Raw genomic sequence first — 11,925 nt, forward strand, 5'->3', positions numbered from 1 at the left:
CTATCAACAATTAAACAAGTTGAAAATTAAGAATAAGTATCCCTTACCGATGATAGATGATCTATTTGATCAGTTCTAAGAGGCTTCAATTTTCTCCAAGATTGACCTTTGATTAGGATATCATCAGTTGAGGGTTAAGGAGATTGATGTATACAAGACAGCATTTAGGACTCGATACGATCATTACGAGTTCCTATTGATGCCATTTGGACTGACGAATGCACCAGTAACTTGTATGGGTCTGATGAACCGAGTGTTTCAGCTCTATCTAGATTAGTTCGTGGTGGTGTTTATTAACGATATACTGGTGTATTCGAGAACTGAGGATGAGCACGATGAACACCTCAGAGTGGTTCTATAGATTCAGCGAGAAAAACAACTATACGCCAAGTTTAGTAAATTTGAGTTCTGGTTAAGTGAAGTAATGTTTCTGGAACATGTGGTTTCTGCTAAGGGGATTAGAGTCAATCCTCGAAGGATTGAGGCTGTCTTGGATTGGAAGCAGCCTAAGACTGTATCTGAGCCGCTGTTTTCTAGGACTGGCAGGGTATTATTGGTGTTTTGTGGAGGGGATTTCTCTGATTGCCACACTATTGACTAAGCTGCTATGTAAGGGTGTGCCGTTTAACTGGACTAATTTGCAGCAAGAGAGCTTTGAGAAGCTCAAGACTATACTGGCTGAGGCCCCTGTTCTAATACAACCAGAGTCTGAAAAGGAGTTTACTATTTACAACGACGCATCACATGTTGATTTAGGATGTGTGTTGATGCAAGAGGGTAAGGTGGTAGCGTAAGTATCTCGTCAGCTTAAGAGTCATAAGGCGAATTATCCTACGCATGACTTGGAGTTGGCTGCAGTGGTATTTGCACTGAAAATCTAGAGGCATTACTTGTATGGTGAGAAGTGTATCATTTATACTGATCACAAGAGCCTCAAGTACCATCTCACATAGAAGGAGCTGAATCTTAGGCGGCATAGATGGATTGAGCTGCTTAAGGACTATGATTGTACTATTGAATACCATCCTGGTAAGGCTAATGTGGTGGCCAACGCATTGAGCCGTAGAGCTATGACTAACTTGAGGGTAATGTTTGCTCGCCTCAGTTTATTTGATGATGGTAGTCTGTTGGCTGAACTTTAAGTTAAACTGACGTGGATAGAGTAGATTAAGGGTAAACAGATAGAGGATGAGTCGTTGGGTCTTCGTTTCCGATAGGTTGAGAGTGGGAATACCGAGGATTTTGGACTGAATAGCAAAAAGGTGTTCTATTTTCGTTTCGTGGGAGAATTTGTGTACCGAAAGATACTGAATTGAGGCAGTCTATTCTGAGAGAGGTGTATAGTAGCCCTTATGCTATGCATCCGGGTGGAAATAAGATGTACCGTGACCTTCGTTAGTTATACTGGTGGCCAGGTCTTAAGCGAGAGGTTACCAAATTTATGGCTAGGGGTGTGCAAAATTCAGGTAAAACCAAAAAAATTGGTTAACCGACCGAATTTGGTTAATCAGTCAGTTAATCAAATTTTTTCGGTTGGGGTTCAATTAATTATTTTTTGATTTTTTGGTTAACGGTTAATTCGGTTCGAAACTGTTCGGTTAACCAAATTTTTTCAGTTTAACCGAAAAAATTAATAAATAAAATTATAATATATAAATAGGCCCACTATTCACCTAAACTCAATCCAAACCCAAGTATCCAACCCAACCCAATTACCCAACTCAACCCAATCATAAAAATTACAAATAATTTAACAAATAAAAATAAAATTTCAATTATGTGTTAATTTCAGACTTATGTAATGTTAGTGATTCAAATACTTATGTAATATTTTTAATTATGTAGTGATTCAATTCGAGTAATTCGGTTAATTCGAGTAATTCGATTAATTTTTAACCAAAAATAAAAAATATATAATTTTCAGTTAATTCGGTTAACCGAAAAAAATTTGATTCGGTTAATTTTTTTGAAAAAATTTCGGTTCGGTTAACGGTTAAAATTTTTAAAAGGTCGGTTAATTTGGTTAATGTTATTTCAGGTGGTTAACCGGTCGATTAACCGACTGAACACCCCTATTTGTGGCTAAATGTCTTACATGCCAGTAGGTTAAGACTGAGCATCAGTTATCTTTGGGGTTGTTGCAGCCAGTTAAGATTTCACTTTGGAAGTGGGAGTGTGTAACTATGGATTTCATTAGTGGGTTACCCCTCATACCCACTAAGAAAGATTCTGTATGGGTCATCATGGATTGATTGACCAAGTCCGCCTATTTCATCCCGGTTCGTACTGACTACTCTTTGCAAAAGCTGGCTAAATTGTATGTGTTTGAGATAGTGAGACTGCATGGGGTATCAATTTCAATAATATCTGATAGGGATCCTCGCTTCACGTCTTGGTTTTGGAAGAAGCTACATGAAGCTCTTGGTACAAGATTAGACTTCAGTATTACATTCAATCCTGAAACTGACGGTCAGTCAGAGAGGGTGGTTCAGATACTGGAGGATATGTTGAGAAGTTATGTGATTGACTTCTGAGGCAGTTGGGAGGATTACCTGCCGCTAGCAGAATTTGCTTATAACAACAACTATTAGTCTAGCATTCAGATGGCACCCTACGAGGCATTACATGGTCGTAAGTGCCGCACACCTTCATGTTGGACTGAGTTGGGTGAGCGGCATGTTCTGGGCCCTGAACTAGTTTCTGATACCGAAGATAAAGTTAGACTGATTCGAGATCGACTAAAAGCGACACCTAATAGGCAAAAGTCTTACAGTGATCTGAAGCGTCGAGAGATTGAGTATTCTGTGGGAGACTTCATTTTTCTCAAGGTCTCGCCATGGATGAAGGTACTGAGATTTGGTCGTAAGGGCAAGTTGATCCCTAGATTTATTGGACCTTACCGTGTGCTCAAGCTAGTGGGACCAGTTGCTTACCAGTTGGAGTTACCTCCGAAATTGGATTAGATTCATGACGTGTTCCATGTCTCTATGTTAAGGTGCTACCGCTCTGATCTCACGCATATTGTTCTAGTAGAGGAGATTGAGGTTATACCAGATCTGACTTTCGAGGAGGAGCCAGTTCAGATACTGGATCGTGATGTAAAATTTCTAAGAAGGAAGTCTATTCCATTGGTTAAAGTTCTCTGGCATAATCATAGCATCGAGGAGGCTACGTGGGAGCCTGAGGATGCGATGCGTTAGCAGTATCCCAATCTATTCTGATCAGGTAAAATTTCGAGGCTGAAAATTTCTTTTAAGGGGTAGAGTTGTAATGCCCCAAAATCTCTTATATATTTTTTCGTATGTTTGTGACACAATTGTATGTATGCTTCAGTGGTTAAGTGTTCGATGAAGTGTCTGAGAGGTCCCAATTTAAGCCTCAGCTTGGGCAAAGTTTTATTTTTAAATGAATAAACCTCTATCTCTAGTCAGTAGGCTTTTAAATAAAAATTGGTAAAATATATCAGAATGGGCCTGCTGGTCTGGGGGTTAAATGGAGAGCAAAGGAGCAAGAGGTTTGGGGTTCGGATCCTTGCGTAAATTCCTACTGCTTGTGCCGTGTGGGTGTTATAGTTTGATTGAAATTCTGAAGAGTTGGATTGGGGTTTAAATTTTCTGTTTGAAGGGATTGTGTTGGAGGGATTTGGGGAGAAAATTATAGGTGGAAGAGGTTGGATAGAGTCGAACTGGTAGTGGCAAATTCGGCTACCTTTCCTCATTCTTCCAGTATTCTGACAGTTTTTTTCCTTTTCTGCTTTTGGTTTTCTCTGCCGAATTTTCCTCTTGGCTTTTTGTTCTCTTCTCTTTTGTTTTTGTCGACTAATCTTAGTTTTTTTTACCGATTATTCTTACTTGAATTTTCTACTGATTGTTTTCCCCTCATATCTCCCATTGTTGCTGCCGATTGCTTGCTGGAAAACTTCCTTCTCCTTCTGCTTTGGCTTCTCAATTAATCTATTCTTTCTTTGACCTCTTTTATGTGTCGCAACTCGTTATTCTCATTTTGTTGTTGTGCGTTTGGTAAGTAATGTTTCCGCCTCTTGTCTTTTTTTTCTTGGTTGGTGACTAAAGGGATTGTTGTACTTGTGGTAGGCGAAAGGCAATGATCGGTTTGTGCTACTGTTGAGGTTGGAGCATTAAGGACAATGTTTATCATTGGTAAGTGAATCATGCGTATTGAATCGCCTTTAGAATGGGGGTCTTGCTTAAATCGTTGATTTAAGATTATTAATGGTGTTTTAAATGTTTGGTTTTTAAATAAGTAATTTGGGACCTTTTGTTAACTATGATGACAGCTGATAGTCTGGAGTGAAGGGCTAGGGTGGTGCTAAATTATAAAGGGAAACGTTTGTGGTTCATAAGGTAGGTATCATGCGATTGATTTGGAAGTACATTTGGCTCTGTGTTGTTGTGCTAATCACGAGTTGAGATTAACGATTAAGTTGAAATGTTCAGTTGTATGTATTACTGGTCTCGAAAGTGTTTTCACTGCGACACCATAATACCGTAAACACAACTCTAAAAAACAAATAGCGGTGGAAAGCTAAAAAGTGGGGTTGTCGACGCCACACGGGCTTGTGGTCGCCCGTGTGGTAGGTCGTGTGACCGAACATAGGCATGAGATCGACGAGGCTGGCCATGTGCGATTTATGGGCTAGGTTGAGTTGGGTCGTGTGGGCCACTTGGGCGCGTAGGCCCACATGTGCGTATGGAATGTATTGGGCCAGGCTGTGTGATTCACACGGCCAAGGCCACTTTGATGTGCCGAAAACATGGGCATGTGGGCCCAATTTTCACTGTTTTGATGTTAAGGTTACACGGGTCGTTCAAGACGGGTGTGAACCTTTTGTAGGGTCGGTAAACTTACCTAGTCCCCCAATTGACTGAATAACTATTATATCTATGAATGATATATATATTGATGGCTGTGTATAGAGCATGCTGTTAAACTGTACTGAATGCATGTATGATACCATGATATGACATGACATGATTTATGATGCATGGCTTGGAGATGGGTTATTATTAATCGGAGGAAGTGTTCTAGAAGGCTTCGAGCCTAACTTACTTGCAGCTCAGCTGCATATTACTGTATAGTGCCGCAATCGATACTACTTGGAGTGTAGGGATGGGTGGGTTGATTATATCCCCACATGGAGTGTAGGGTTGGACAGAGTTGGAGTGTAGAGGCTGGCTGGGTAGGAATTGATACTACATAATTGTTATTGTACTGAATATTGATACTGTAATGGGCTAAGGCCCTAACTGAAATTGAAACTGTTACTGAAATGGGCTTAGGCCCAGACTATGATTGCATTCTGACTGCTTGTTTATATGGGGAATACACATTGAGTTTTCGTAAACTCACCCTTCTATTTTATATGTACAGGTGATCCCCAAACTTAGGCGAATCGGAGAGGCGAAGGACTCAACTGTGGCCACACGACTGCTTTTTACTGTGTCGTACTTAACGATGATTTTAAATTTCATTTGGGAATTTTATTGTAAATATGGTCTCTATGGATTTTTCTTAAATTTGGGACGCTTAATTTATAACTACTAGTTTTAGGAAAACTCGAGTTTTCAAAAGAACCAAACGTTTTAACAAAATACTTACGATTACGCCATCTGTTTTAAAAGCTTCCGCATAGATTAAACGTTTTGAAAGCTTTCGAATAATTAATTAACACAGTATTAGAATTAATAAATAATAATGAAAAGATTCTAAACAGAAAATGTTTTAAGCTAAGTTACGGTTTCCCAACACAAGTTACGGTTTTCAAACTCACTACCATGTGACATCACCAAATTCGGTCATAACGTCCAGGCCGGGTTCGGGGTATTACAGAAAAACAATACGAAGCACAAAGCTTCTACAAGCTCAATGGTGATCCAATACATTCTAACATTTAATAAATGCTTATAATTAATCTAAAAGCATAGTAACTCAAATAAAAAATAATAAAAACAAACATATTTAATTTCTTTGTTAATTATTGGTATTTGACAAGCACTTTTGATCTTTCACATTAAACAATATATTAGCTACCCAAGTAACACTATACAAAAAGTTGTTTGGACACATAAGTACCCTATCTTGCACAATATGATTAATGAAGATAGCACGAAACACTTCTTTTAACAATTAAAATACTCTGGTGCACGATAAATGTGTGATAAAAACACAATGAATAGGATTGAGTTCAAGTTTTTTGGCATGAGGGAAAACCAAATAAAATTAGGAAAACTCCTATCTTAGCAACCAAGTAACCTGAAATGCAAGAAAAGAATCATCAAACAACTTTTGTTTTAGGTAGATTAGAAAACAAAGAAAAGAATGGAAAAGATCAAATGGATTGGGAGATCAAGGTCTCTTGAACTTTGATTCAAGTTTTTTGAAAAGAAACTCTAGGATCTTGACACCTAAATTAAACAAGACAGGGAGAATCATAAAAAGATTCAAAGGAACATAGTCAAGATTAATAAAAATAATAGAGAGATAGAAAAAAATTCAGTAGAAGGTGATGAAAAGTCGATATCCTATGAAACCCTTTGAAGAAGAAACTTCAACACGCTTCACAAATGCCTCTATCCAATCCCCTAAGGTCAAACCCTAGTAAATTGGAGAGTGAAGGGTGCTTCCCACAACTTCAAGAAGAAAACTACTTCTAAAAAAACACAAAAGAAATATATTCTAATGAATGATAAAACTCCTAAGTATAATAAAACTTTATCTAGACAAGAAGTAGTTTAAGTTGAACTAAACTTTCTTATTGACTAAGAAACGTAAATCTTCTAAACAATTAAAAATACTAAAAAAAATATTCTTAAATTTGGAATAAAAAATAGAAAAATAGAAAACCTAAAAAAATATAATTAAGCCTTAAAATCGAACTCAATATGATTGAAACTCGAACTAAAGCTCAAAATTCGTAATTTCCTGTAATAATCCCGTCTAGAAATTCTGCTCACGTAGCCTTCACTAAGATGACTATAATTTGAGTTCTCAGACTCAAAACCGAGTCATTCAAAATGCATTTCGAAGCTAAGAGATAGCTTTTAGATCGATATGAAGACGTCTCAACCCAAAAATGCTTGGATCCCATACAAAAACTTGTCGCAAATTGATTGATCTTTTGAGCTTGAAAAAACAACAATTTTGATGAATTTAAGTTAATAAAATTTACCCCATCAATGCATGTATCACATCCAAAGTTGGGCTTCAATTTCGTGATCTTTTGGGCTTGTCAAATGGGCCTTGTAAAAGGTTAAGCCCAACATGTTTTTGGGTTGGAATTTGGGGTACATACTTATATCATAATAACCTAAAGACATCGATTTTCACCCTTTTCAACCTTCGACTAAAGTTTTTTATCCAACCTGAACATGTTGGTCTTTAATATTGAAAAAAAAAGTTAAATCAGCGTAAGTATTCTTTATTGTTTTTTTGCCTTAAATTGTTTTATTTATTAAAATTCTTATTTTAATAAATAAATTTCATATATTTCTTTTTGGATTTAGGACAACATTAATGAAATCTACAAATATTGAATGTCTAAATTTGTTATTACGTCAATAGAAAATGCTACTTTAGTGATTTAATAGAAGACTAACCAAATATTAAATTTCAATAACGTTAGTAACGAAAATAAAAATTTTAAATTTAGGTGACTAAAATAGAAACACACTAATAATTAAATGATTATTTTATAATTTACATTTTAAATTTAATCATACAAATATAACCATGAATTTATTATTTAAGTTCATCTAACCCAAATTATATTTGTGAAGGATTTATTAGCAAGATTTTGTTGACTCAATTGTATAAACTTATTGCTTTAAAACTCCAAAATTTTCATATAATATCGCTATTGTGTTAATGAACTTTGGGTACCATATGCCATGCATGGGCCAGCTTGCTTTCATTACATTCATTTTAAAATGTGCATGCTCCTAAGTCCTAAGCCAATGTTAAATAATTTTTAATAATATTTTATTATATTCCATTTCAAAGTCAAGGTTAATATTTTATCGATATATCTCAATATATATCAAACATAGTGGGACATATACGCCTCACAAATGATCAACCAACAACCAACAATGCGACAACACAACCCCGACAAAATTCAAATTAGTTATAAATAAAAAAACATAAATATAACAAGACAATACAACAACAAAATAAGAGAAAAAATAACCTCAAATTTTAACTACTAGTTAAAGAAAAGAAAAAGTGAGAATGGGAAATGCCAAGATCAAAGAGGCATGCAGTCATGAAACTTGAATAATGAATGATATACAGCTAATTAGTTCTTCTAATGCCAACCATTTGATTGCCTATGGGTCCATCATCCATTGCACGTGCACCATGCAAACATTTATAATTATTATTAACACTAATATTCAAGCAACCGACCAAAATTTTATCCAATTTTCTTGCAATCATTTTTAAAAATCAATAGTATATGCAATTTTTTTCGTGTTAGACCACACAACCTATCAACTATTATCTACTTTGACTCATTGGAGTATCACAATTCTGTTTACAAAATATCTCAAGTAAGTTAAACATGATATAAACCCTTATATATTTAGCCTCTTTTTTTTCTCATAAAATAAGAAATGTTTTAATTAAAAGGGTACCATGACAACACCCACATCTCCAAAATACACACCATTCAGAAAACATCATACCCACCTCGCTCGACTGAAACCTACAAAAATCCAGTCTCAAATTCATTTTTCACCCTCTTGGTTTACAACCGACTTCTCCTTAATCATTTTTGGATCCCCACTAAAGCATTTCTCCCAGCTCTAATTCTTGTTGCCTTTTTACACATGTTATATGTCGATCTCTTGCCTTCAGCCATAATTTCCTTGATTTTTTGCGCCAAATCGACTCCTTATGTTTAAGTGTCTACATATATTTAGTTGAACTCTAGTAATAATTATTTAATATCCCAAAGTAAGTTTTAATATCAAATATCATGATTTGCACCCGCCTATAAGAATTTTTTTAAGTGTAAAAATTTCCATGGGCACTAACTATTTTAGCCCATTAAATCTTAAGGTTTTATTCAAAAGATGCCTACATGTTGAAAATAATGAGTATATTTATGTACTAAAGTCTAATACATAATCCGTAACTGATATATAATTCATGATTTCTCTTTAAAACTGCTAATAGTTAAGAACTAATCAATCGCAAAACCTTAAAAATGTTTATATGATCGCAGGCAAATAGGCAAGTTTTTGGTCGGGTGACTATCACAAACATCTCCATCAAGCACTATTTTTTTTACAGAAGTATAAAAGATTACAAAAAAAAAAAAAAAAGAGAAGGCTTTCGAAAGGTGTTGTTGTCTTTAGCTAGCAAAAAGGGTATTCACCAACCACAATGGACCCTCTTTTTTGTTCCTTTAGGGAACCTGTTCCATTTTCTACAAGTGTCCAAACCTTTGCCCTAATTCTTTTTGGAACAAAAAGGAAAATTATTTTAGATCTTGGATGGCCTAATTACAATATAGAATTTAGTAGCATCTTAAGACTTCGCTCTTTCAAGGAGAATTCTTTTGAGAGAAGTGTTCTAATTCAATTTAAATAAGCTTAGGTTTGAAATGACATGTTTTAGTCTAAACTTAATTTGTTTAATCAATAAAATTTATTTTTACTTAAATTAAATGTATATTGTTGAATACATAGGTTGGAATCGTAGCAATTTGTGACATTTCACTTAGTGGGTAGAAAGTTGTACGTGATTAAGAGTGGTTGAAATTTGGGTTCCCTAAGAAGATTAGAGTTCAATAAAGGAAGAGAGATAATTAAGAGTTATTTTTCTTGTTCTAATGTTCGTGGGCCTTAAAAGAGGGAACCTCTGGTCATTCCAAAGAGGCCACGTGTTGTCCCATATTGGTTCCATACTCCTTGGAATTCAACCAACCTACTGGTGTCTTGTCCTCATATGTATGGGCTATCATGTTAAACCAATGAATATGCATGATGTAGAAATGGCAGATGTTCCATCCATTACGGAGGTGTGACCCCATGATGTGAGTTTGCAAGGTTATAGGCTCACAGAGTCTTGAGCTCGAAGGGTTTTGGCCTTGCAGGTGCTCCTAGCTTGTAAGATTATTCTAGCCCATGGCATTGACCAACAAAGTCGACAAAGTAAAATGAGTTTGTTAAGTGTAGGTATAATAATTGACCCTACTGGAAGGGAGAGTTATAAAGTGGCATCTCAAGACATTAATTGTTCTATGACCTATTATTTTTCTTGGAGAGACTGAGGATTATTTTGATGGTTGTGAGGTGATTGACTCTATTATGATGTATTCATCTTTTCAAGGTGCGGTCTCCCTAAAGATATAGGTGCATGGGCTTAGAAAAATTATGGTGCGTTTCAAAGGTTTTGAATCTTGAAAATCTTTAAACTTTTTGAAGTGAATGTTGATTGATGAGAGTGTAATTTGATGTAAGATGTGCATTACAACTGGCATAACAGTTGGGAAAGAGATGATTGTTGTTGTTTACTAGGCCATATATTGCCTTCTTATGGCCTCAAGGACGATTTTTTTTAAGGTGTGGCATCATGTGCTTGGGGCATTGCTCGTTACCCATGAAACTTTCAGAGAACTTTTTGTTCTTTTGTTGTTTATAAAAAGGAGGATACTCTTTTTTTGAATTTCACATGGTCCAACTACTTATGTTTAAGATTGCCTAAATTTCCTTGAACTTTCGTATTGCTTCCAGTGCTTTATACCAAACAGACTTTCTCTATTTAGTTGCTTCCTTTCAATGAGAAAGCTACCTTTATTTCTCTGGGTTAGATTTTTTTCTTATTTTCTTATTTTTGTTTTGTCACTTTCTACAATTGTTAGTGATAATGGCTTGTTGAGATAAAATTGGAGTGATTTCATCATCTACTGTTTCACAAGATTCCAAACGAAATAGATTAAAGGATGTAATTATGGTTGGCTAACAGTATGGTGCACTGCTAATGAAAATGAGGTGGAAAGGTTGTTACGATATTGCAATTTGCATTTACATAATCAAAAATTCGAGTTCAACCATCCTCCAAGACCTACACCTTTAGTGATTTGCTGGAGAATCCATATGGGAGCCTTGCCTTCTTTTTTTTTTTCGTTGTACGTATTTGAGGTAAGATTCCATTTTTCCTTTACACCCTTTCTTTTGCAAGGTGCTACAAATATACCGTATAACTCTTAAGCATCTCCTAGGGATGTCTTGGTGGAACCTAGTAGCATTTTTCTTAGATTGTTGTGCTTGTAGAGAACTTTCCTGTTCAAAATTTCTTCATTCTAACATTGGCAAGTTAGAGGAAAGATCGAAAGATGTAAGGGATGTTGTATTTCACCAAGAGGTAAAGAAAAAAATGGGTTATTCATTGATCACTTTCTCACAAACCACATGAGAAACCTCATTCTTAAAATGTAGAAGTTTATTTTGATCCTCCACAACTTTTCCAAAGAGTTTTCTTTTTTGATAAGGTGGCAATTCTATGCAAGCAACACTTGTGACCAAAGGCCATCATTAAATGAATAATTCACAGTGAGATAGTGCGACAAGATATGCATAGGTAATTCTTTAGAGGTAGAGAAATTGATTATTGCAAGGAATTTCTACCTCTATTGTTTAAAAGAGAGGAAGCCTAACAGCTACAAAGGTAAGGACTTGGAGAGAGGGCTCACAAATGAGGAGGTGAGGTTATCACACAATAGCATGTGCCTTAACTACATCGAGAATGACTATTTCCTTGTGAAGGTTCTTTTAGGTCAAGAGCAAGAGCCCCAAAATTTCTTGGTGTTGTATGTTGGTTTCCTTGAGCATAAATGGTCATATGTTGAGCCTTGGGTTTTTCTATCTCACCAATACCCTTACATCTCATTGATAGGGTTGATAG

Source organism: Gossypium raimondii, chromosome 4, assembly GCF_025698545.1.
Source record: "Gossypium raimondii isolate GPD5lz chromosome 4, ASM2569854v1, whole genome shotgun sequence".
In the NCBI taxonomy this organism is placed as follows: Eukaryota; Viridiplantae; Streptophyta; class Magnoliopsida; order Malvales; family Malvaceae; genus Gossypium; species Gossypium raimondii.